This window comes from Sander lucioperca, chromosome 14 (genome assembly GCF_008315115.2).
Source record: "Sander lucioperca isolate FBNREF2018 chromosome 14, SLUC_FBN_1.2, whole genome shotgun sequence".
Taxonomy (NCBI): Eukaryota; Metazoa; Chordata; class Actinopteri; order Perciformes; family Percidae; genus Sander; species Sander lucioperca.
The window spans coordinates 5,411,750-5,436,537 of NC_050186.1; the positions used below are offsets into that span (position 1 = coordinate 5,411,750).

General features: G+C 38.4%; 1 long non-coding RNA gene across 1 annotated transcript; it reads right to left on the minus strand.

Annotated features, from left to right (window-relative positions):
- Window positions 1-11,267: 11,267 nt before the first annotated feature.
- LOC116054853 lies at window positions 11,268-24,502 on the minus strand. The gene is made up of 3 exons (XR_004106162.1): window positions 24,353-24,502; window positions 13,335-13,340; window positions 11,268-11,279 (listed from the first exon to the last, which is right to left on the minus strand). It is a non-coding gene; the product is annotated as an uncharacterized LOC116054853 (long non-coding RNA).
- Window positions 24,503-24,788: the final 286 nt, after the last annotated feature.

Below are 24,788 nucleotides of genomic sequence, written 5' to 3' on the forward strand. Positions count from 1 at the left end.
GTCTGTTACCATTCTCAAAATTTCTTTCGGGATAAATGGCAAGTTTTTAAGAAAATTTGGCCTGCCTTATTGCACAGAATTTACTATCTAACTGGGATGTTTTGGGTCCGATTGGTGGGGATTGCTCTGGACAAAGTATGGTAATTTAAAAAAAAAAAATAATAATAATTATCAATTTTCAAATATTGCACCTGTCAACACAGAACGAAATATTCTGTAGCCTATTTTGCTGTCAATACTGCCGACGTCGTTGCTGTTATCAAATCAGTATGTATATATGTTTAACATGAAGTATACTACTGCTTGAGTGCATTCACGTGTACAGACAAGGCTAGCAGCAGCAGCGCCGCGTCAGACATGTTTCTGGTGTGAAAAGACAGAAAACGCCACGCAGCCGCCACGCAACTGACACGCAACAGAAACGCCACGCTCACGCAACGCAGCCAGTGTGAAACGGGCCTTAGAATGTGTCTGTGGTGTAGCCAGACCCTACTCCACAGCGCTGTGGAGATAGGTCTGGCAATGCGAGCCTACCGAAGATGACCTTTTTTGGACTGCGCCATTATATTAAATGAAAAATGCTAATGTCTTGAGCATATTTTCATAAACAATTTCCTTATAATTCTGCCCAAGCGTGATTTGTTTGATACAACATGCCCTTAACTGGGATTTAAATGTAAGTTATGTTGGTCTGAACAATGATTGGCCACTCTACGTGCATTTGTAATAATGTGAATGCATCTCTAATGACACTTGAGAGCACTTATGATAGACATAAAGACAGATGTACCCGGTGACTCATGTCACCATACGCAAGGAGGATTGTGTTGCCAGAGCAACACTGTCTGCTGTTCTTCTCTTTGTCTATTGAGAGGCATCCATGACAATCAAGTATGTCCTACAGTGTGGCTGGGACTGGCTAGCTGCCCTGCTTTCATGTATCGTAGCTCAAAGTTGAGGCAAAAAAGGGATGCAGAAAAAGTTAGAGAAGTTCACTAGGCTACAGCGCTCACAAAACAATGGATTGGAAATTAAGGAGTTGGTCATACACTTAATCTGATGCAGCATTGGCAGTGGCCACCAGAGAGTCTGAGCACAATTAGAACTGGTTTTGGGGCGCTGCTTTTCTGATAGATGGCTACTTAGAAGCCCTATACCTCCTGAATAAAAAAAACCCAGGGCAGTGTCTGGGGATGTTACATCAATGCTACTCACGTAACATGCAGAAAATAGAGGGGGTGACTGGCAGTAGGGGGGAGCCGTGCTATTTGGAGTAAATCTACTGATGTACAATGCACTGAGTGCACATAAGCAGCAGGTGCAAAAAGGAAGGCACACAAAGAATGCAGAGAAAATACAAATGCAAGTACACAGTAGCTAAGGAAATATGTTATATTTACATAAAAGTTTTGTCACCATGGACAATTGTGGATTTTGTAGATTTCTAAGTGAAAAGTAGTTTATTCAACCACTGTAGGGAGCAATTCTTGAACACGACATCACCACAGCCTTGTAGTTTCTTATAGACTATTCATTTTTCTTCAGTGTTTTTTCTCCACATTTTACTGCAGAACGTCTCTTGTTCAGAAATATGCGTAGGTTATTTTGTATGCACTGCACCTTTGAGATATAACCACAGATATTTAGTAATATTCAATTGTGGGGACTGTGAAGGCCAATGCAAGCCCTCAGTCTCTTGTCTGTAGTTCATGGTTCATGCACATTATTATTTTTCTAGATTTGTTGATACGGGTGCTTCTCCCAGTTACACAATTTCACTTGTTTGGTAAACTTAACAAATCACAGAAGTGGTTGATTGAACTGGAGACCCTAGGAGGTAAACATCCTTTCCAGCACAAAAGGAGAGCCACTTGGACTATCTGTTATCCATTCAAATCATGGAAATTGAAATGGGCTAATCCGATCTGGGTGACTGGGTTTTAGAAGGCATGTTGGACTCCTGCTGGGAAAATTCCATCCCCAAAGAAGAAATCAAGTGACCTTTGACGCTTTGTGGACTCTAATTTGCTGCAATTTTATCTAATCCGGTTAGTTTTAAAGTATGTACTGACTAGTTTTCAAATGTAAGGGAAAGTTTCCAACATAAAAAGAAAGAACCTAGAAGTGTATCCTCATCATATGTCAGATTAAGCAGATGTAGTCCTGGATTTTAATAATGTTGTGATGCTTTGGTCAACAGACCAACAGCTTGCTCTGGCTCTAAGATCAATGCTTTGCTGACCGCTCTGTGTCAGGATGTGTTAAAGTTTCAGTGTGTGTGACTTGGTGACAGCTCATAATTCAAGTCTGATAGAGGTGGCAGACTCATGACTTTGAATGGAAAGCACCAAACTGTTTTATGAGTTTTCAGAAACAGTAATCACAAAGACTTATTACATTTGAGTCACGGGTGTTTCCAGCAAGCGATAAATACTAGGGCTGTCAAAATAACGCGTTCATTTCGATTAATTAATCGGAGAAAAAATAACGTGTTAAAAAAAAAATAACGCAGATTAATCCACTCCATATTGACGTTTGACCCGGAGCCGTTCTAGCCACCATTGGACTGTAAAATGAAGGAGGGAGACGAGAATGTGCTGCCTGGATCATTGATTGGAACATTTACTTATACAAATCTTCTTCCTGAATAGGGTTGGGTACTGAAATCTGGTGCCACTGATATGTCTGCACTTCTCTCTGATGTTCTGAAACAGACGTTACAGGCAACACAAACACCGCTGCACGTGACGCTAGGTAACACTATACAGCAGCTAACGTTAGCCTACCGCAAACTAGTAGCTGGATTAAAAACGGTTAAAATGCTGACAGCTAACGCTAAACGGTGTAAAGTTTGTCTGTATTTCACTGTAGAGGATTCAAAGCCGGGGTGTAACAATCTGCAGCTACCAACGTAGGAAAAACACAGACGGTGCGTTCAAAGAAACTGGTAATTTACAGCCTCGTGGTGCATTCGAAGTTATTGTTAAATGTCCTTTTCCCATCTGGTGGTTGTTTTTGTCGTTCAACAGCAATTTACTAGTGAAATAACTTATTGTTATAGTTATTACATTATTATTAAATCATTTAATTTTGACCATATGGCCTTAGCAATAAACAAGTTCTTTAATATCGCCAACTGTTGTACCTTTCTTTTTTTTCTTTTTTTTTTAACTTCATTAAAGTATCGGTTCAGGCACCGTTAATTATGTATGCGATTAATTTAGATTAATTAATCACAGAGTATGTAATTAATTCGATTACATTTTTTAATCGATTGACAGCCCTAATAAATACATTTACCTAGAGTATTGTATCCTGTGTTGGTACAGTTTTATATCATTTTTATATCAAGCAAAAGATTATGATTGATGATATTTGACATTTTTCATGAAGCTAAGGAAGCTCCTTCTTGTATCTTTTTTCCCCTCCTATTTCACACTTCAAATCGCTGTGGATTGGCTTACGAAAAATGGATTTTGGAATATTGACAATGCTTGTGCCCTTCAGATTTGGACAACAGAAGGCTGAATTTCTCAGCCGCATATGAAGCCTTTGGAACAGCCTTGTTGACTTGTTATATGTAGTCTTGAAATGTAGACTTTGAAAGAGGCCGTCTCTGAATTAAGACACAAAATGAAGTTGTCTCATATAATATTGCTTGGCCTGTCTGTTTGCTATACAGTAGCTATGAGCAAACAGTACTTTTCGCTCCACTTCTACCTCAGTTAACCACACCGCGTCATTGATTTAGCAGTATCTCTCAGTGGCATCTGGTGTTCAGTGTAGTCCAAGGCATGTTGGCAAAGTTAATAGCTCACCATTCTTAGCATATTGCCTCTTGAATGCTTTCAGTGGCTAAAAAAATGGATGGTGATGAAAATGAATGAGTAGCACCGTCTCAACCTTGATGTTGCATGCCCCTTCCTTTATCAAAACAGAAAATAACACATTGTGATGATCTATGATTTTTTTTAGAGAGAAACAAAAGTGCAAAAGTGATTTTTTATGATCTAATTACTTAAAATAAGACTTGTGGCTGGACCTTATGGTTGAGCAACCCATTACTGCTTAGCATGTTCTTCTTGATATGGGTATTGCTAATGTCTATGAATGTCTTTGTGCAGTTACTTTTAGAATTGAAAAATATTACAGTGGAACAGTCAGTACGTTGATTGTAAGCACCATTACCAGCTAATAAAGAAAATTTGTTATAGTTTATTAAGCAGAAAGTTATAATTAGAGCTCAAACAACAGCTCATATGTATTGCCTTCAAACACATAATGACAAACAATTCCGTAAATGCTGCAATTGTGAATTAAAATTGCATTTCCCGTGGCCCCTTACAGTACTTACAGTGCAAATTAGTAATTCAAACAACTGTGTCAAAAACTGTCACTCTTTCAAAGAACTGCCAGATGGTGAATATCTGAGCCAGTGAGTGTGTTCTTCTTTACCAAAATGACTCAAACAAGGACACAGCATGAACAGTAGGAAAACAAAACTGAGTGTTGTTTCAATAGAAATAACATAGATCTCTGCCTCATAAAATAATTGAGAAAGTGTAAAAATACTTGAATTACATAATTTGGATGACAACAGCGTGGGATAGTATAAAGGAGAAGGCCAGGGCTTTGACCGCTGTGGTTCACCATTAATAGAGGTTTACAATCACAAAAAGGTCAGTCCATTGTGTCCTGGCAAGGCAGGGGCTCTTTGAAGGGAGCAATTACAGCATTCACTGCTGCCAGGGCCCTGACTTATTTCTCTTCAGAGAGTGTGCTGTACACAAAGTCCATTCTGCTTTTGCCTTATTTACCATCATTCTATCATCATTCAGTCTTCACATGCTGTTCTGAGCCCTTGTTGTAGCTTACAGTACAAATACCTAATTACAGTAATGGCAAGGGATAAGCAGATAAACAAGCAAGCAGATGAACTGCAGGCCATGAAGGCAGTTTGATAATATGTAAACCTCCCACACTGCTTGCATAAAATCCATCCCAACCAGCCAGTTAGCTAGCCAGGGAGATCAGCTAAGGGCTACACTAAAGTAGATTACAAATAAGCATTAATATGAAACAGCTCTGTGTAATTATTCAGGAGATGTCCAGTAGTCTCATAAAACATGCCATTAAAATGAAATCAAATTCCATGTCAAATATATTTTTGAATTAGAATGAACATGTTTGAACATCTCTATGAGTGTGTATGTGAGGTGTGTGAATGTATTCAAAGCATGTGCAGCGAGAGTAGCTCCAGGCAAGATAGCAGAACAGGGAATGGTTGACTAATGAGAACTTGTTTTTACCATCTCTGTGTGCAGTGCTTAATCGTGACTGTGCAACGTGTCTGTCGTTTAACCATGGGACCTTGTCTTCACCATGAAGGGGTTGATGCAGGTGTTGGAGATGGCTAGCGGAGATCTAGGAATGTGTTGTTGTCCTTGATGCTGCATAGTCCAGGATTATTGATCCAAAGGAAAACCACTCAATCATGACTGTGTGCCTTCTGCAGAGCCAGCAAAAATCCCTTGCCTGAAAATGTCCCAAGGAGCAGCCCCCTTTAGGTTCTCAAACACACATTTCTTTGAAATGACACATATGAATGTGTGCATGGGTGCATGCATTTATAGCAATAGAATGATCAGGGAAAAGAAGCTGCAGCAAATAAACATGCATGATCTATGTGTACAGATTATTTAAAAGACATCTCAGCCCAACTGATGATTCTTTTTCTCAGTCCCTCTCAATACTGAACATCTTTAGGAGATGAATGTATGGATAAAATAATAACTATAATAGTGTGATGAAACATTTATTTCTGGGCTTCATAACAATGGGATTAAGTAATACAATTATTGTACAAAGAAAAATGTAAAAAGACGTTTAAAATATGAGACACAGTCGCATGGAAGGAAAGACGTGGTTCAGTTACTTTTACTGAAGAGTAATTTTGTGTGTGCAACCAAGTTAAAGATGTCTGAGTCAAAGTTCTCAGTCTCATGTGTAATAGAAAAAGAATAAAGTACAAGGAGAATAGTAAGAGGAGAGAGGCAATGAAGTGAATTATTGAATTGCACAAAAGTACAAAGAGGGATTCAAATTTGTAGAACATAAAATAATCAACACCAAGTTAACGTTGTTAGAGGAGCATGGATATTTTGGCTTTAGCAACTGACCCTGCACTTCTGCACAGAGTACCACCTACTGGAGTGTGGGAGAGATGAAGCACAAGGGAGAGAAGAAAGGTCCTGATCTGTTTGCGTTAACAGATGACATCAGTAATATAAAGACAGGTATGCTGGATCTAGTGCAATTAATTAACACTGCTAACTTTTGAAAGTCTGTTTGGCAGTTAAACAAATAATAAAACAGGGTCTCTACATTATTGATTTGTAATAGTTTTACCAAAAGATATCACTTTTATGACAGGCTGCTGTGACTTTAAGACCTTGTGTCAAACATAATTAACAACAATAAACAGCAGGAGTGAATCTGTGGAGTGCAATCTGAACTGTTTTTGGCTACATTTGCTTGTACATGTGAACATATGGAGAGAAAGCTTTCATCAGCCCTGAATTAATTAACCTGATGGGCTGACACAAGCTGAATTTTGATAACACAAATAACAACTATTCCGGGCTGTGTCCTTCACAGCCATGGAGCGAAAGGGGATAATCCAAGATTTTAAGCATAATGACAAAAATATGCATGAATGTCGAAACTTAATCAACACAACCACAAGTACAGCCCTACAGTAGTTTGCTGACTGCAAAGCAAAAATAAAGTCTACGTCAATGTTACTTATGAGCAAGACCCTGAGATACTTAAATTCTTTTGGAGTGAAAACTTTATCCCAGCTGGGCAAGCCATCTTTTTCTGGCACAGTAATGTGGCATCACATTTCACACAGCTGATTTTAAACCGGAAGAAGTAACTGAGAACATGCTCAACTCAGTGCCAAGAATGTGGATATGACTCTTACTTTGGTTCAACGAGAACAGAGTAATAAAAACAATACAGTCAGTGACTGTAACCCTAACCCTAATATTCCAGAGCTGTGGTGACATCTTTATATTGCTTCTTTGGTCTAATCAACAGACCAAAAAATCCAAACAATGTTTCAATAAACAGCAATATGAAGTAGAGAAAAGCAGCAAATCCTCACATTTGAGAAACTGCGACCTTAAGATGTGTGTCATTTTTGCCTGACAAATGACTTAAACGATTCATTAATTCATCAAAATTGTTGTCCATTCACTGTCGACTAACCACTTGATTCTTGAATCCTTGAATCCTTTTAAGCACTAATTGAATTCAATGAATGCTAATCGTTTCAGCATTAGTTGAATGCATTCTTCCATACTATTCCTTCCCTCCTTTCGTTCCTTTTCATTTCCTTTGCAAAATCAAACACTATAGGACACAATCAGGGACAACTGCCATTGTCACTCTCATCACTAGCACGTAAGCCCTTGTCCGACCCCAAGGACGAGTGCACTCAATAACTGTCCCTGTCCAGATGCAGTAAGCCTGTGCCACAATCCCTTAAACCCCTGAACTCTGACATGCATGAAGCCTCCTCCTTTGGGAGATTAAATTGAAACTCTTTCCCACTAAACTCCCGATTAATTGGAATTTTTTTCTTCAACTCTGCTAATCTGCACTGTTGTGTATTGTCCTCAAGCAGTGGTAAGTGATAAAATCAGGGCATAATGGTGAGACGTGACAATGCTCCCGATCAGGACTTCTAGACAGAAAAATGATATGATTACAAAGGCCTTGAATATGTCTCTCCAGTACCTGCTCTCACTGATGTGGCTTTTGCATCACCTTCATTCCTAACATTAAAAACTAATCAGAGAACTGAAAATGCAATTTTTCCCACTACAGTGCACACAGTTTAAGGCCCTTTTCGCTGCTTATTTCATTTCAGCCACGACTTTTATTTATTTATGAATTTAAGATAAATGTGTCAACTTAGTTTCTTTTGCAAGGCGATAATCTGTCATTTCTTCCTATCTGCCGCCTGTGTCCTACATACAGTTCTGTATTTACCCTTCAAAATGTCTTTATTTTCTCTTGAGTTTCAGATACCAAATTGAAGTCTCAGACAGCCTTTTTCCAATAGATAAATCCAACATTAATCAATGTTATGACAGCGTAACTGGCAACAGGAATTGTGTGTTATGTTAGCTACCTACAGTACCTACCTACTTACCATCCTTATTCTCTTAGTCTTCCTGTCTGTCTGTCTGGGATCAAAGATGCTACATTGCACTTGTTTACTTTGTCTGTACGCTATTGTAATCCCTGAGGTGAGCTGAGATGCTATAGACAAAATTCTCTCTGAAGTGGGAACTGGAAATATAAACTCTGGAGTTTGTGTGATGTTGTGTATATTTGGAGCTTTTGCTCCACTCAAGTCACAGCAAGCAGTGCAGTCACATATCGTGCTGTACATTGGTTCCACTTTTTAGGTTTTCCAGCAGAGTAAAAGAATCTCGGGCTCAGCTGACCTTTACCATCAATACTATATATGTATCCAGAATTGAGCCTTTTACTGTTCTTTTTAAATGTTTATAACTGAACTTTTTAATGGCAACTTCACAATTATATCTTCACTGTTATTTTATTGGTGGAATATATACTTTTTATGTTACAAAGCTGAGACTTGCTGTACACCAAAGTGGCAAAGAATGTACTTATATATACAGTACACCTCCCTATGCCAACAAAGCCTGGAGTTTTCATTACGACTGTTACAGAGGGCACCTTTTGTTCATGGTTCACCGCCCCAGTATTGGTCCTATAGTGTCATTTAGCCACAACTTGAAATGGAGCTCAGATCACAGACTGATTCCTCAGAGAGCTTTGCTGGATGTGATATTTGGCTTCAGTATCTGACCTCTTATCTCTACCTCTTCAATACTCTTTGTGAATGTCTCTGAGAAAATATATCTTTCATCCTCCTTTTGCATAACAATCCTATTAATTTCTCCAGTTATCACTGGATACATTTTGTAGGCATGAGATCTGAGCCAGGTTCATCACATAATACACATTTTACATTATATGTCTATTGGTGTGCAGGCCAAATTCTGCTGGAAAGTGAGTGGAAAATCTGACAGGTGAAATGGCATAAAATATGTTTTAAAAATGATCTGATTTAATATAGAATGTGCATTTGGACGATATTGTTTGTTGCCTGCAAATATGTTGGTCTTTCTCTTTTATAATATTAATTTACTGCCAGTTAAGAGGCAGTTGCCAGTTTACTAGATACACATATACCACTAACATTGGCTCTGCATTCAATTTTAGAAGCTTATTATATATATTCAGTGTATAAAAGTGTATATTACTGTGTATCATGTCTGGAAGGACAACTGCATTGTACTGACGTTACATGTTCAAACTGTAAATCTATTTCACTGTATTATCTCTGTCCTTCCACAAATCAAAACCTAAAAAAGTTTTATTTGGCTTTAAAAAAAAAAGAATGTGTCAAGTTTAGTTCCAGAGGCCCCAGTTATTTATTTTATAGACTAAGAGTAATAAAAGAAAGAAACTTCAATAAGCAACGATAGTTGATAATGGATAATTAGCATTTCCCTTGCAGCCTCACATATAGTGTGACAATCCTCTCAGCTAAGAGAAAGTACTGGAATGCATTTATTTTACAAAAGGTGCCACTATCAAGGATGCATCGATGTTGAGAAGCCCCAAAGCTACTCTATATGGGGAAGAACATTATCACAAGTTCTCACTTATATAAAGAACAGTCCCATAGCAGGAGGGCCAGCTTGTCAACTTTTAGATTGTACTGTATTTGTTGAAGAAAATATAAAATGCAAATAAAATACAGTACACTGCAGTTAATAAATTAACTGTTAGTAAGTCAAGTTAGTTTGTTAATGACTCGTCACACTTCTGGTCTACAGTCACCTGGTCACTGTATATGCCTAAATCAATCATAATAACAGAATATTCACTTCCTTTATTTACAGATGTATGGCATATTCACTATGTCTAATCTAGGCACATGCCATATATTGCTATTTTTAGTGTTAGGCTACTCAGAAATGCCATTGGCATGTGAGTTGCACGGGTTTGTAACACACAGCAGATATGAATGGAGAGGCAAATGTTAGGGGTCTATGGATATAAAACCATGTTGTTGGGATTTTCTATCACCTATCCTACTTTCAAAAACATGTTTTGATAGTTTAAAATGAAAAAATAAAAATGTGAAAGGAAAAAAGCTGTTTTCAAAATTCTAGATTTGAGTTTGGTGGTACATTTCCCATCATGCTTTGGGGGATGCAAACAGGAAGTTAACTGTGTACTAAATCGCCTCCCTTTCATATTGCCCTTTTTAAGCCTATATTAGTTAACATTATGGTCATGTTGCAATAGCTGTTAACGGTTCCTGTTGGCACTTTAACCACAAAGGTACGGACTAATCAGCTGGCATGATTTTTATCACGATAAAACATCTGAAAAATTATTCCTTGTCATATAATTCCGAAGTGCGGATGTTTATCCTTAACGGAGATCGACAATACCGATACCACTGGAAAGATAAGTTGTGCCAATTCCAGCAGTATGTGTATGATGTTTGTACGTTCTGTTTCGACTAAGTTGTGACTCAGAAAAATGCGATATTTTGATGCAAAATGGCTTACACTTACACATTTAGCCACAGTCGTTTCCACAGAGTAGGCCTAATACAATCAGGATCAGTATAGAAGAAAACGGATACATTTTAGTCAGCAACGTTACACACACAGTCATCCAACTAAACCTCCACTTAACAGTGTATGCTGATAACTTGTCCACAGGTATGGTGCAGCCTAAGTGTGGTGGACTGCCCACCCTTGGCATAACTCATAAACCTCAATATTCGGCACACTTACCATAAGGTCAGATGACAACCTGGCAGCGCACTGACTAGGATTACTGCTGACAGATGTGCAGGTAAGACCAAAGCTAGCTGCAAAGATTATTCTGTGGGTTGATTTAATGAAAGAATATTCTTTGATCATTTTTGTTAAGTTATGGAAATTCCGGAATGTAGTGAGAGTTTGGTTGAGGAAAAAACTCTTGAGTGGGTGAACTGAGCAGACTCAACTGCTCTGTGGAAATAATATTTCCTATTTTCGTTGCTCTTAGTTGAACTAACTACTGTATTCAGTGTTTGAGTCAAATGTATTTGTGTGGTATTTTGTGTATTGTTGGGATATAGAAGTCTAGCTATTGAATATGTGCAAGTAGTTCTGCTAGTTGGATGAAATGTTGGGTTCATGATTGAAGTTCATGAATCCCATGTATGGATTTTACTCAAATTTACTCTTAATGTCAGCTGTGTCTTGGACATGTACTCTGACTTTTGACTGTCAAATTTTGGGCAGCTTGGCCTGAACAGTACATGTACATCGTTTTGGTAAAATGGTTGGCTCCATTTCAGGATACCAAAAGGGACAAAAGACAGGGAAAACCAATTTGAATTAGTCAAACCAAGAAAATTTTGACTAATTGGATAATCAAAGAAAGCAGGAACAAGTAAAGGAGCTTGGGGTGAAGCTAAGAGGGAGTTGTGAATAAAAGAGTCGAGTATGAGTAAGAGAGTGCACACAGTTAGCTCTGTAGGAAATGAGAACATGTAATCTAGCTGTAGTACGTAAATTGGGGGAAAATAAAATTGATGAAAGGAATCCATGATATTTAGTTTCTATAACTACTCCAGTGTCATGGTGTGGGGCCTCAAACCTCTGAATAAGCCTGACACACATTTCATATGTCAACAAGCAGTACATGGTAATCACCAACACAGCCACACAAGGCCTTGCTTCATGAGAAGTCAATATCTGTCAGCAGTAAGCATCGGCAGCCTGGAGTTCTGGCCTGGCCCCCTACGGCAGACCTGTCAGTATGCCTCAGGCATTGCGTCATTAGTATAAGACCATGTCAGCACTCATGTTGTAACCCAATACCCACTGTTTTTGTTCACAAAGAGTACTAAATGCAGTCTGTGTGCAAATCCATGTCTTCATTTACCTGCAAGTGAAAGATTCAAATTATAAATTGTCTCACATTGTATGACATGGGGGGTAGGGTTTTTTTGGATTCCGAATTCATATCCTGTAAATCTTTTAATCTGGAAAGCACTTTGTGCTTAATGCTTGAAAAGTGCTATGTAAATAAAATAATAATAATAATAATATTATTATATGCAAAAGAGCCTCACATAATGATACATATGGCTTTAAGTTATTCTCAGTTATTGTTTTACCAACAGGCTCTATGCTGCAAAACTAGGCTTGCTTGGTTTTGTAAACACTGGAAATCCCCCTAAATGACAAAACTACATACTTGTATTCATACATGTTAGCAATAATGTGGAAATAAATACGAATAAATATGCATCATGTTTATTCCCAATAGTAAACAGTGTACATACTATCTACCAAACAGAAGGATCATAATCATATTCTAAGTAAAAATAATGGTAAAAAGTAACTGTTTATCTATGAAAACAGGTTGTATTCTTCATAAAACAAAATTAACTCGACGCTCACTCAGGTTAAAGGTCCAGTGTGTATCATGTTTACTTGTTCATTATCAAAATCTGTGTTGCCCGTTCACAAACTTGTCCTTTTTCATGAATATTTACCTCCACCATCAATTCCAAGTATTCCTTTTGGCTTGAGGACAGGAGTCTTCTTCGCCCAGAAAAAGAGAAATGATATTGAAAAGAGCAAGAGACCGGCTTTTTGAAGTGTGAAGGCTACCATAGCTGTAATACATACTTTGAACTGCGTGGTGCGAGAGAGTTGATTGCGATATATGATCTCAACGCTAGATGGGAGAAATTCCTACACATTGGACCTGTTATATCAAATAGATCAAATGACAACATTTAAGCTGGTTTCACAACGCCAAGCAGCAACCACCCTGACAACCGCCTACCTTCAAGAGCGTTTCCCAAAAAGGCGAAACGCAACTGCTTCAATCCCATACTGCTGTGATCAAAACCGCTTCACCTCTGCCGCCTCCGCCTCATTGAAATGACTGGAGGCGGTGAGTTACCGTGCGGTGGTGTGAAAGCTCCATCATGATAAATATTGTACATGCTGTTGCTTAAAAATACATAAAATGGAAAGACATTAAAATTTCCTGAGAACCATATTCTACCAACCATCATCGATGAAGAATGGAGAGAGTTTGTATAACTGCATTTAATTAAAATGTACAAAAAAATCTGTTGATCATTAATTGAATAGGACAAAACTGTAATATTGGTTATCCCCTGAATTTCACATGGCCGATACTACAAACTGCAATTGACTACGATTCTAATGATGCCTTGTTTTTGTTTTTGCTTTGTCTACCTCCATTTATACGTCCTCCGTAGTTTTACTTTAGACTCATCTGGAACATATCCACTGAAATCCTTAGGGTCTGCATTACGTTTAATGATTGGGACACTGATTAGTTTTTGTCTTGGCTGTATTGAGGTTGTTGACGGGGCTGAGCTTCCTAAATTAATCAAATGAAAACACAAATAAAGCTCTTGAATAAGCAAAGCCAAGGACAGGCATTGAGAAAGTTAGACCTTCTAAAGGCTCATGGTGTGTCTGTACCTCCAGTATATTGCAAACACATACATAATGTCTTGCATGAGTGTCAAGATGAGAGACTGAGGAGTTTCAGTCATTTTTCATTCATGATACATGCTCAGTCTGAAGCCTAGTCAACAAATGTGTCCTCCGGGGAGTCTCTTACTTCTTTCTCTGTCTTTACCGAGAGAGAGGATCTATGGCCATTGTCACTGATGTCAGAGTCAATGCTTGTTAAAACACAGTTATGAAAGACCGCCAACAGTTCACTGCATACATTTATAGTTCAAACACTGCATAAGTCACAGGATACAAATACATTATAGACCAAAGAGTGTCTTGTGTTTTCCCTCATTGATTTAATAGTAATGTAAAATTTGATTTCACTTGTTCATTACCTGAAATGGTCAACAGACTGTTCAATAGTCAAGTTAACACTTAGAGTTACAGTGACATAGCTACATTAAGCCTGGCTAACCTAAAGTAAGGTTAAAGTCATGAAGAAATAAAAATGTGAAACATGACTCACAACAGAAAACATCTGGCAAGGATGGCAACAAAACCTGGGTTGACGATTGAACAAATTGTACAACAACAGACAGGAAAGATGGCAGAGAGAGGGGATGACACGCAGCAAAGGGCCACAGGTCAGATTCCAACCTGGGCCCCTGCCAAGGACTACATGGGGTGCACACTCTTAACAGCTGAGCCCCAGAGCCAGATGCTTTTAAGAGAGTTGAGAATGAGTTCTGTGTGCGTGTTTCAGTGGATACCTTCATCACAGAGAGGATGGTAAAAGCTGTGAGTGCAGTTGGTATGGCCTGGAGTGCACAGTGGTGTAAACTGAGATTGTTGGCTAGAGTCAGTTTTCCATCTTAAGAGAAAGTCCTGCCATCATTCTTTTCATTAGAATGTTACTGCAAAAACAACGTTATATTCAGATTTTAAGAGTTCATTGCCTCTTACACTCAGTCAACATGTACACGTTTTTTTTAAAGTAGCTTTTTCTATGCATTTTGGCCTTTCGTCCACATGCAAACTGCATTTGAGGTCCCTGAATTGGATCTTTTGTAAAACTCCTTCCAGGGTGAATAAGTTTAGAAACTCTCCTTTTAGTGTTGATGTGTAGACAGGGAAAACTGAGTTTTTTGGCCTGTGATGTCCGGTAACAGCTTTTATTTCAGGCTTCTGATTGGCCAACATATTCTCCTTCTTTGCGTGATTGACCAACATGAATTTAGGTTTGTATCGCCACCTGTTGGTTTAGCATTTCAGTTTTTGACAGCATTCAGTTGTGTTTTTGCGTTTTTCATTTGGACAGCATTTAAAAAAAAAAGAGAACTTGTGTGGATGGGGTGTGTTTTAGAATGAAAGAGGAAAAACCCTGTTTTCAAAAATACCTGTGTACGTGTGGACTAAGCCTTAGTGGAGAGATTGGTTTTGATGGATCCACAGTCTTTCTGCCGCCTCTGGATTTGATGCAGCCATTGCACTAATGACCTCACCACATTACTATCCACCACATGCATTTCTTCTTGCACATCATCAATAATATAAACTATTTTTATGAGTTCAAAACTGTGACATCCTGTCTGCTTAATAAACTACAAATCCTGACACAGTATTACAGCTTACACCTGTCTTGGCATCTGTAGTGGAATCCGAAAGTACCCATAGTGTAGTAAACTAACTAAGTCTCTGCATGCGGTTTCTCAATGCATTGCAATGTATAATGCACTGTTAACACACTGCAGTCAACAAATCCATATTTCTTGTTGTGGTTTTCTGTTTGACAGCTCTACAAATACTAAACCCTTATTATATATGTGTTTTAGGGTGTTAGCCTTTTAGTGGATAGTCTTAACTGTAGTGCCTGTTTTGTCATCTTGTAAGGCAAGTGTCTATAAAACAGCCATGAGTTTTAGGAGGCTGTTTTTCTATATTGGTCTGTGTACTCTTGTACAAACCCTGAGTTACAGAGGCATAGTATAAATATAGAGCATTGTCAATAGATTTTTATAATAAAAAGACGCATTGGTAACCGTGGGGACTGTAATACCCACCAGCAATGAAGCCTTTCACCACTTCTGTAAAGTCTTTATTCATTGGTTGCAGACATCACTAAAACATTTTTTTTGTGGAATGACATTTGCAGTAAGGCAGGCAAATGACAAATTATTCTCTGCTGTGTCATGGAGTGTTATGACTTGAAGGCAGACTGAATCATTATCTGTGCAATTATGTAACTTAATTACGACTGCTAGGGGCGGGCCCTGCATCTCTAATGTCCATCTGTCAGCCATTCTTGAACTCCATCCATCTTTTCTGTCCCTTTTCTTCGTTTTCAAACCCAAGGATGAAAGAAAGCCTTGATTTGAAGACAGCTGAGGGCTGTCATCCGTCTGTCGTTTCTTTATCCTTACATTGCGGCGACATTGTTGTCAGTCTTTTGAGCGAACGATGTTCACTCTGAGCAAGAGCTGTTTTCAAAGTTGAGGTATTGTTCTTTGCTAAGGACATATGGGAACTCTGCCTCTTTGAAATCCTTTCAATCTTTATCCAGTCTCGGTGGTGACAGACACCAGTGTTTGAAGGAAGTTCTTCCTCAGTACTGCTGACATTTGACAAGCTGTGTCTTGAATGAGTGAAGTGCTATCTCGGGTTGGTGAAATAAAGTGGTCAAATTGGTGCCATGTTTAGATTTATCCTCAGTTGCAATGAGTTGTTGCTATAGAAATCATCCCTTGTCTGTCGTTATTGGGGTAAATATGTCTATCAATTTAACATAGATTAGAACTTAGATTGTTAGAACATGGTATTAAAAAAATGAATGTGCCGCAAAAGAACGTTTTAGGAAAGCTCAAGATGTAGGCCTAGATCCATGTTGTCTTTATTAGCTTTGAAACAATTAGTCGATTAATTGATTTGTCGGTCGACAGAAAATTAATCGGCAAAAATTTTGATAATTGTTTCATCATTTAAGTCATTTACAAGCAAAAGAAAAAAAAGTTGGTGTTTCTGTGTGGTATGGCTTAGATCATTAAAATGTAATACCATTGTGCTTGGATTGTTTAAACCAATTTAAGGATGGCATTATAGGCTGTGGGAAACTGTTATGGGAATTTTTATAGGCTACCCTTAATATTTAATTAATAATAGTTTGCAAATTAAGCGATAATGAAAATAATTTTTAGTTTAGCTCTAGTCTATATTAAAAGAATTGTACCAGATAAATGCTTAGTATACAAAATGTCAGACAATAGTCAAACATTTCTCCTAAAACCTCTGGTGTTATTGTCTTGTTTTGTCCAAATAACATTTGGTTAAATATAGGGCTGTGACGATAACCGCATCACCGCAATACCGGCGGTGACGTGCCACTACCGGTGTGATGACATCAACACCATCATCATATTTTTTAAAAGTTTTTGCTGGCGAGAAGTTACAGGAGAACAGATGTAATCATTGTGTAGTTATCCTCATTGACTGTCCTCTATCCTATATTCAAGAGATTACGGAGAAAAAATACTTAAATTGCTCGTCACTTCAGCTTTGCATAAGAGGACGGACAGTCCATTAAATAGGCTATATGGGGGATTTCTTTTGTGTGTCAGATTATTATGAATTATTTCTACAGGTAACGTTTAATATAATACACAGTAAGGAAGGCAAAGACATTTCTCCTTCTTTTACCATTGCAGTTTAGCCTAGCAGCTAGCAGAGTTTCCTTCTCTTTAGCTTAATCCTGGCAAAACCGCACGGTTAAATTTCAGTTTATATTGGTACAGAGAGCAACAAGTTAGCGGACTGCCGAGTTACCCTCTCTGCTCTCTGTCTGCTCAGCTGCTAGACCGTTGCGCTGTGTCTGCACTCGGCATTGTCGGCAAACTTTTTTTTTTTCTTTCTGAACTGTCTGTGGAATAGATCAGTGGAGAGGAGAGAAAGCAGTGTGGCTGTAAATGACAGCAAAACACAGTAAAGATTCTCACATTGAGAGAGTCATTCAAAGCAGCACTGAGCACGCTATTCTCCGTTACCGCTCGCTCTCCTTGCGCGACCATATGGGCACTGACGTCACTCACTTAAGGCACCCTGCCATTTTCGTTCTAATTTATGCTACTCTCGTAAGGTGTTTGCGGTTAACCGCCATACCGCAGTGATACATTGCTTCTTCACCGTAAGAAAAAAAGCTATACCATCACAGCCCTAGTTAAATATCATGTAAGACAAATAAATTCAGCCACTTCTCACATTGAAGAAGCTGGAACCAGAGGACATTTACAATTTTTGCTCAATAAATGACTTGAACGATTCATCAATTATCAAAATAGTTGCCAATTAGTTTTCTGTCAATCAACTAATAAAGTACTTTTTTCAGCTAGGATTAGCTTTGTTCTCTAATTGCCATGGCAGGTCTTAAGGTCGTGCCAGTAAAAAATACTTCATTTACTTGCTTGGCCCATATCTAGGCTGAATCTAAGAGATATTTCTATTAAACCAGATGTTATTTGTGCCTACAGTATTATTAGCATTGTTTCCATCTAGTGAAATACAGATATTTGCCAGTTAATGGTTAAATAATTGTTGATACCCAACTGTTTTTGCTGTGAAAAGTACTCAGATTCTTCTCTTAAAATTCGATTCAAAGTGCACATTTTTAGTAGTTTCAATGCCCCATTACCCTTACATGAGTATGAGGAAAGAAGATTCAAATTTTTGACATTCGTCCTGCTTTATTAACAAGCGTTCAAACACATCCTTGATCATTTCTATATTAGTGGGATGTGCAGTTTTACAAAATACACATGGCATTTGGTGCAATGAATTGATTCAGTTGAATTGATTAATTTTGATTTACAATGAATACAGCTCTCCGAAGGTGCACCGCAGTCCTATACTGTGGAACATCAGATAGATTCATACACACTGACATTATTCATGAAGCTGAGAAATGAAACCATGATGAATGACTGGACTGCTCATTTATGCAAACACACACTCATACATAAAAGCAAGCATCCGAGCACACACGCCATGCAGACACACACTGTACACACACAAACACCCTGCACACACAGGCTGCTTTGAAGCCGGTTCAGTGAGTCAGTTAGAATGGCTCTGTCAGTCTAATCAGCAGTCAACACAAGCTCAAGACCCATCAAGAGAGAGACGAGAGATCAGTCATCTTTACTTACTTTTAATTTGCTGTATTTATTCTCACTCTCCTTTGGGTGTTTTTACCTATCCTTTACAACATACAACATATTATTGTCATGAAATGCAGCCAAGGTAATGAAAAGAGAGAAAGCACTTAGAGGTTTATTATCACTTTAACTCTATTCTAGTCCATGATCCTTACTGCTGTGTAGCTCACAGCACTTTACACAGAGCAGAGACAGAGAGAGGTAAAAATAAATTAAAGGGAGGATAAACAGGAGGTTTGGGGCCACGTATGGTAAGTTAATTTCGACTGTAATGATCAGACCTGGGTCCAGTCCCAGGTCTGATCATTAGATTTAAAATTAGGTGGTGGTGAAAATGCTCTTGTCCATTTGCTCAACTCAGGCATCTTGCCAGTACACAAACGTGTGTGTGTGTGTGTGTGTGTGTGTGTGTGTGTGTGTGTGTGTGTAATTGCATGAGCACTTGTGTGTCACTGCCATGTGTTTACCCAGTGTTATGAGCTACAACCTTGGCACTGTTTTCATACTCCAGACATGCTCCTCCACCCACATAGTTCTGCTTGTGATGAAATCTGCAATGAACCATCCCCGCCACCCACCCAGCAGCCTTCTAACAAGTAGTTGTGAGGCATGTGTGTGTGTGTGTGTGGTTGTTGAAATGCAGCAATCAAAAATCTATTTGTTTACCCTAAAAAGTTAAAGCACAGTTGGAATTGCAGCTGTTTTATTCAGTGTTTCTGTGTCTTAACTTTGCCCTCTGGCTTCACACTGTTGCAGCGGCTGACAGTGTTAAATTTTTTGCTCAACTTTTTTACACTGTAAAATTCACTTTGTGAAGTTTTGTTTAATTTGGCAGAATCCATGAATATATTACAAATAAAAATAGCATGTATTATGTCAAAAAACAAAAATGACAGCTATATTATTTATTCTTGAGTAATGAGACGAATCAGGTCTTAAAAACAAACAAAAAAAACAAAAAAGGCAGTAATTATTAAGATGAAATGTATGTAGGTCATTACTCTCATCAGTCTGGCCCACACCAGTTTCAAACCAGGCAAGATTGTCTATTCCTAATACCACTTCATATAAAAAACAACCATGTTCCTGATGGAGGAGAGGCTCATTACAAAAGGCATTTTCACTGTTGCTAGGTTGCCTCTCAGTCCTACTTATAGTGCATCAATTTAGTTCCATGCAAAAAATAAAAATTAATTTCAATCATAATGCATTAACGAATCATAGCTGTGACTGCAGTTAACATGGAACCAGACTAAATTGTCAAAATATAGCAAGCTTACCGGGACCTGCGTGACCTCGAGTCCTCAGAGCTATTGCTGACCATGTGGTTTCTGTATCTGCCACTGCTGATGAACAGCAAAAGCACAATTCAGCAACAAAATACTGACTGTTGTTCAAGGTTATGAGCATGTGATGTTCATGCTTCTCTGTCAGATTATAATCATGTTAAATAATAGTCTTTTTGTTTTTTTCATTTAAAGGTCCTATGACATACTGCTTTTTTGATGCTTTTATATAGACCTTAGTGGTCCCCTAATACTGTATCTGAAGTCTCTTTCCCGAAATTCAGCCTTGGTGCAGAATTACAGCCACTAGAGCCAGTCCCACAATGAGCTTTCCTTAGGATATGACATTTCTGTGTCTGTAGCTTTAAATGGTATCGAGGAGGAGAGAGGGGGGGCAAGGTGGAGGTGTGGCCTTGACCAACTTCCACTTTGCTTTTTTGCAAGCCATGATGTCGCTCTCTTTCTCATAGGTGGGCAAAATTCTCTGGGCGGGCAAAGCAGAGAAAGGGGAGGTAATCTTCCTCCTTATGACATCATAAGGAGCAAGATTCCAGATCGGCCCATCTGAGCTTTCATTTTCTCAAAGGCAGAGCTGGATACCCAGGGCTCGCTTTACAACTATCGCCATTTCTAGCCACTGGGGGACCATAGGCAGGCTGGGGGAACTCATATTAATGTTAAAAAACCTCATAAAGTGAAATTTTCATGCCATGAGACCTTTTAAGAACATGTAACATAACCTGACAAAATATGACAAAAAGTAATAGCCTTTAGTCATCTCTGAATTTCAACATTACATTGGTATCCGCTGTCAATAAGAGCAGGACTTAAGTTTGCAAGACATGGTTGTCCTAATAAGTGTCAGGATTTGAAGTATATAGATTTTTTTTTTTTTTTTTACCCAGGCCACTCATTCACTTCCCTGAAGGCACGTGTCCTCATATTGAATGCTCACCATAGAATTCAAAGTGTTTGCTACAATATTTGCTGACAAACAACTCTGTCCCTTCCCTCCAAGGACTGAGCTAGTGAGCTGCACATGCATAGATGAATGTTGTTCCTTAGCAAACAAATCAATAAAATTCATTTCCTTTTGGTCAATTGTTAATTAAATGCCAGTTTTCCCTCAATTAAAAACTGACTGTAGTGCAGTATATGGCATATAATCATATTCTTCCCCTGCATCCCCGTGGGCAATTACAAATACTCAGGGATAATTGCTAATGCAAACTTATTTTCTGATTTGTATCTGCAAATTGATGCTACCCGTGTGCTATCATCAAAGCTAGGTAAGCTTTATCAGTCCCCCACATGGTAAATGTTTTAATGTTGATGGGTTAGATTACCCAAAGAGTAAGGCTTGCTAAAGGTCAGTCAGTATTATCTAAAGGTTATGCCTGACAATTATGCTGAATAAAAATGTGGTCTTGAATCCAAGCATAAGGTATATGTATTTAAAATACACCAGCCATGTTATTCTATCAGGACAAAGTGTTTTCTTTTCCTATGATATTTCTCAAAGGGATAATGAAATGTCACAGTGGATCCACGACTTACATTACCTTCAGTTTTAAAAATGTTCTATCTTCCATGTACTGCAAGGTCTTCTTTTTAAGAAGATGTTGTGTGCTGTAAAATGCACTGTATTACTTGAAACCGATATCTGACCAACCTCCGCTCTGACCCTAAGAGTAATGCATTTGATATTGGCCTTGGTGAAGTCACCATCATCCAGGACCATCCATGATTGGAGGGGCAGGTGTGGAGAGAAGGGGAGGGGGAAATGGACTGGGAGCAGAAAGGGGGAGGAGCGACCATGGATCAAGCTGTTGCGCAGAGATGTTGTTCAATGGGCCGCATTCGCAGTGAGATATAAAGCTTATGACAGATGGTTTTCTCGAAAACGTATTACTGCACCAAGCTTGAAACCTTCCATGGTCTCCTGAGTGTTGAAGGGAATACCTCACCACAATACCCAAAGCTTTCACAATTGTCAACATGCCTTCTTTCCTGCTGCCACCACCCAGACGTTTACGCCAGCCTGTCATATTCAGAGACAGACATGCTCACACATATCTCCGCTGTCATATATCCACCCACATGTGCACACGTCTAATACCCAGACTATTTGCATTTTCTCTCCCCTTTTCAGTTTTTACCCAGACAGTGGTGTATGTTTATGTATGTTCCAAATACAACAAATAACAGAACATGATTTTAAACAAACTAATACTGCAGATTTATTGTGGGCAGTAAAATTCACATAGTACTACTTAATAATTAGATTTTTAGAAAATCCGATATGAAACAAACAAATCATTTCGTTACCTAATGTGCTTATGCAACTTGATTGAAATAGGCTTTAATACAATGTAATACAATACATTGTACAATGTCAGTAAGTGTTTCAAATATACTAATATGCTGAGGTGAAAGGTTTCATTGTCTTTTTAACGCAACAGGCAGTCAATCCTTTATTTCTCCTCACAAATTAATCTGTATGTGAGTGGAAGATTTAATCAGAGGTTGTAATTAAACAAAGGTTAAGATTATCTTAGCTATGATTGTAGAACTGGTCTAGCAAAATTAGTGCACTCAGTGGTGCTAAGTGTAACACGATTGATCACTGAAAACATGCCCATACATACATAAAAAAAAAGACTTACCAGAAAAACAATACCCCAGGTTGTTTCTTCAAACACTTAAAAACAGCCAATCTTTTCATTTCCTGACAAGAACTTCTTGTGGTTGTGCAAATAATGACTGTTATCTATCAGGAGCCAAGGAGAAGTAGTGAGACGTTGCAGTAGTGCCACAAAACCTCTTAGTTGGCGTGCAGACTCAAAACTGCCCTGTGTTCAAGCCCATTTTTCAACATCAAGTATTCATGACTAAATACGCAACTATCTAAGTACAAATTTTGGAGAAAAACAATCCTTTGTTTTTATTTAACAAAACTCAATTAATCTGCGTCATCGGGACTTTATGGATCTGGTTTTATCTTATTTGCTTGACAGCGGCATATCACACAGAAGCTGAATAACATTTTTCACTGCCTTTAAAAAATTAGAGAATGGTGTAAATTTGAAGGTTTATCAGACTGTTAAGAAAATACTGCAAATGGTTTTATGATATTATGAAGAAAGATGGGATTGCTCTGGAAAACTTTATATTGATGGCAATCAATTTATATTTTGTCGCGGCAATTGCAAGGTTAACAGTAGAAGTACGACGAAAATACCCATGCATCCACAAGACACCCAATTCAAAGATTGATTCATTATAGTTTCCTGTAAAAATATTAATGACAAGCTTTATTGTATTCCATCAATTTTATTCTGGTTAATTTTATCTTGTACCTAAACATGTTATTTTTTTCAGTTATCACTTTATCTGTTCTAAATTGGTAGGGGGTGTATTCCTTTCATCTAGTTTTTAGAACTGGTGAACTGTTGGTATGAAAAAGGAATTATTTTCCAGTAAAGTTACCCAATTTACATACAGTCTAGTTCTATATGCACTATTATTTAACTCTTTTTATTTATTTTATTTTTTTTTACAAAGGATGTGATGGCTGAGCTACAGTATATGGGTCCTTTGGGAAAGTTGTCAACCCTGAAAACAATTCTTTTCTATCTTGAGAATTATCATACACACTGGCCTATCCTCTCTTACCAAGACAGGCTCAGTCTGGTCTTGTCAAACCCCAGTACCACCGCCGCAGTTCTGGAAATCATACGTAGATGGATGCCAGGGATTCACGCTGGTCGTCCATAACGTTCGGCAGCCGGTCCTCTGCCGTGGAGATGGCGTAAGCATGGAGCACATGGTCCACTGTTTGCATGCCAGATGCAACGGTGCAACTCCTGTTCTGCATGGAGTGGCTAGTTGAGTTCCAGAATGAAATTATCCGCCAGCAGGCAAACGGACAAAGTATTATTACCTTCAAACAGTCAAACACAAAAACAGTCACACTCATTGCTAGGGATAGATGGAGGAATCACTGTGGATAAGAGCCTTGCTCACAAAGGATATTTTACCTAAAATTCACTCTACATTAACATTGGTCATAGATTTTAACACTTTAGAACTTTATTGACGTACACAGGACTTACACCATGTTAAACTATGGTAAAGTATGTTGCTGTATGCTCTATCTAGTTTTGCATTATAACCAGCAGGCCTGGAATAAATGTATCATTATCAATCCCTCTCAAGTTTCTTACAGTGTGATGAGTACAGGGATGCACCGAATCCAGATTTTTTGGGTTCAGTCGAATACTGAATCCACTGGCTAAGATTCTGCCGAATCCAAAATCGAATACCGAATCCTACTCCCATCTTCAGTCCATTAACACAGTAAACACATTAATGAAGTAAACAATAGGGCTGAACGATACATCGAATTTTCATCGTCATAGCGATATGAACTAGCGCGATGAACACATCGCAACAGACAGCCTGACACAATGAATAAGGGAAAACAGTTTACACACTGAGACGACGCGAAGCGTAATACGTCTCCATAGCAGCAGGCGGCGCTGCTCTGTATTGTTTCCAACAGTCTGATTATTTCACAGAAAATGAAAACCAGCAGCTGATTGGACGAACGTGTCACGTGGTTCTTTTTTCTCCGGAAATTCACAGCCAGACTATCATGGCGTCTTGTTCAGAAT